The following is a 2,812-nucleotide window of genomic DNA, read 5'->3' as shown; positions in this document are numbered from 1 at the left end:
CACATGCGACGCTTCATCCAACTTTCGCTTATTTGCTAAAAGCTCTTTTAAAAATTTGACTACGTTTGGCATCTATGAAAGGGATTCAATAAACGATAAGTTAATGTGTAATTTCTTTAATAGTTTCAGGAATATACCAAATTGTTCATTTTTTTGGTCTTTCCTTGTCGCATTTGGGTATGGCCCTCGTGGTTTGTACTCTTTACTTATCGATTTCTGCTCGCTGTGGTCTACCTCACCTTTGCCTTTACTTACCACAGTTTTTTACCTCGGTTCTGGTTCAGATGTAACTAACCCTTCCTCATCTTGAATGGCAATTGCATTGAGTTGATTCCTTAGGTTAGATTCAGTATTACTTGGCAGGTTACCTTGTGGTCATTCAAATATCAATTTAGCGAGCTGGCCTATCTGAGTTTCGAGCGCTTGGACCAACGCTTGTTAATTTTTAAGTGCTGTCTCTGTATTTTGGAAACGAGTTTCTAACATCGAGATGAATTTTGTTAGCATCCCCTCAAGGTTTGGCTTTTTCTCTTGCTGGTAAGGTTGTTGTTGGAAACCTGAAGGTGGTGGTGGTCTTTGATTCCCTTGGCCTCCCCATGAGAAATTCGGGTGGTTCCTCCATCCTGCATTGTAAGTGTTACTATAAGGATTATTTTGAGGTTGAGGATTATTACCCATATAATTTATTTGCTCGTTTTTGAAGTTGTGGCCATAGGGTGGGTATTCTGAATTGCTCAATTCTCCTTCACTTGCATTACATTGCATTACTGGGTGAACCTGTGAAGAACCAAGAAAACCGTCAGTTTTTTTATTCAAAAGTTTTACCTGATTAGAGAGCATGGTGACGAATCAACATTAAAAATGCTGACTGCTTTCGTCGGCTTTGTCCTCATGACTTGCGACTGATAATTATTGAGTAACATCTCTTCTATAAATTCATAAGCCTCCTCAAGTGTCTTATTATTGATAGTTCCTCTAGCAGTTGCGTCAATCATCTGTCTAGTCAAAGGATTCAGGCTATTGTGAAACGTCTGAACCTGTAGCCAGAGTGGTAACCCATGGTGAGGGCATCTTATTAAAAGGTCCTTGTATCTCTCCAATGCATCATAGAGTGTTTCTAAATCCATCTGCACAAAAGAAGAGATATCATTACATAATTTGGTTGTTTTAGCTGACGAAAAATATTTTAATAAAAATTTTTCGGTCATTTGTTCCCAAGTAGTGATTGACCTTCATGGTAACGAGTTCAACCACTGTTTAGCTTTGTTCCTCAATGAAAAAGGGAATAACCGAAGGCGAATGGCATCATCAGAAATGCCATTGATTTTAAATGTATCACAAAACTCTAAAAAATTTGCCAAGTGGTTGTTTGGATCCTCATCTTGCAAATCACCAAACTGAACAAATTGCTTGTAACACCCCTATCCCGTAACCGTCGCCAGAATAGGTAAGGGGCATTACCGGACTTGTAACTCATGTCAGAACAGTAAAATTTTGAACTTTTTCTTGAAATAAAGATCGTCCGTTTAAATAAGTACTAAGCACAACCAGAGGTAAAATTTAAACTTCACTAAGTAAACATTCAAAAGATGCCATTTTCGCATGGCTTATATACATTAACCAAAAATATTCTTCCGCCACTAGTCTATTTATACATGCCATAAGATAATCCAAAACATAGCAGTACCAAACAGTGGATAGTGATAGTGTGACTAGTTGCTGACGATCCCCGAGCCTGTAGCTTCGCAATGAGATCTATAAAACAGAGGAAACAGAGTAAACGGAGTAAGCAATACAATGCTTAGTAAGTTTTAAGCAGCGTCAACAGATAACAATCAAATTATAACATAGTTGTTCGTATTTTTATTTCACTCTTCCTTCGGGCATACCATCCCATTTCCGAATATGCACATCTCATCATATACAATAGGCAGATAAACTTTCACATAAAAGTGAGCTCATGTGACATAGATATATCGTATGATTTCACATAACCTCTCACACTGATCCGATGTCACATAATCATAGGAATAGTCTCATAGATTGCTCTCGTATGTATCACATAACTACCTTATGATTTAGTTCAAATCAAGCTCACATATAAACTTGGAGTACATACTTGTTTAACCTTTCGCATTGAATATATTTATAAGCAATTCTTATCATGAAGTCTTATAGCTTTAACCTCTACTCGGATTATCGGCGAGACCTTTAGCTCGGACGAAATCTACACACGAAGTTATCGGGTCTTACCCGGACAAAATCCCCATACGTAGTCATCGGGTCTTACCCGGGCAAAATCTCCACACGTAGTCATCGGGTCTTACCCGGACATACTCTCCAGACGTAGTCATCGGGTCTCACCCAGAATATATTTCCAAGTTTCATGTACATTTAATCACATGTTACAACATTAACATCGACTGTCATATTTGTAATTCATTTGCCTCATCAAATATCTAATAATACACACCTTTCACATTTGGTCATTCGGCCACAATATACGCACATCGCCTACATATTTCACACTAGTCATTCGGCTTTACCACATATATGCATGTTCATATTCACCACATTGGCCATTCGGCCTTATCACACATATGCATGCTTACATTCATCACATTGGCCATTCGGCCTTATCATATATATGCATGCTCACATTCATCACATTGGCCATTCGGCCTCATCACATATATGCATGTTCACATTCATCACATAGGCCATTCGGCCTTATCACATATATGCATGTTCATATTCACCACATTGGCCATTCGGCCTTATCACACATATGCATGCTCACATTCATCACATT

At 38.3% G+C, this 2,812-nt stretch overlaps 1 non-coding gene across 1 annotated transcript; it reads left to right on the top strand.

Moving 5' to 3' along the window:
- Nucleotides 1-1,053: 1,053 nt before the first annotated feature.
- LOC121213202 (small nucleolar RNA R71) lies at nt 1,054-1,160 on the top strand. Its single transcript, XR_005908574.1, has one exon. It is a non-coding gene; the product is annotated as a small nucleolar RNA R71 (small nucleolar RNA).
- Nucleotides 1,161-2,812: the final 1,652 nt, after the last annotated feature.

The sequence above is a fragment of the Gossypium hirsutum genome, chromosome A13 (assembly GCF_007990345.1).
Source record: "Gossypium hirsutum isolate 1008001.06 chromosome A13, Gossypium_hirsutum_v2.1, whole genome shotgun sequence".
Taxonomy (NCBI): domain Eukaryota; kingdom Viridiplantae; phylum Streptophyta; class Magnoliopsida; order Malvales; family Malvaceae; genus Gossypium; species Gossypium hirsutum.
Note: the sequence above shows the minus strand (reverse complement) of the source record. Positions and strands in the feature narration are given on the sequence as shown.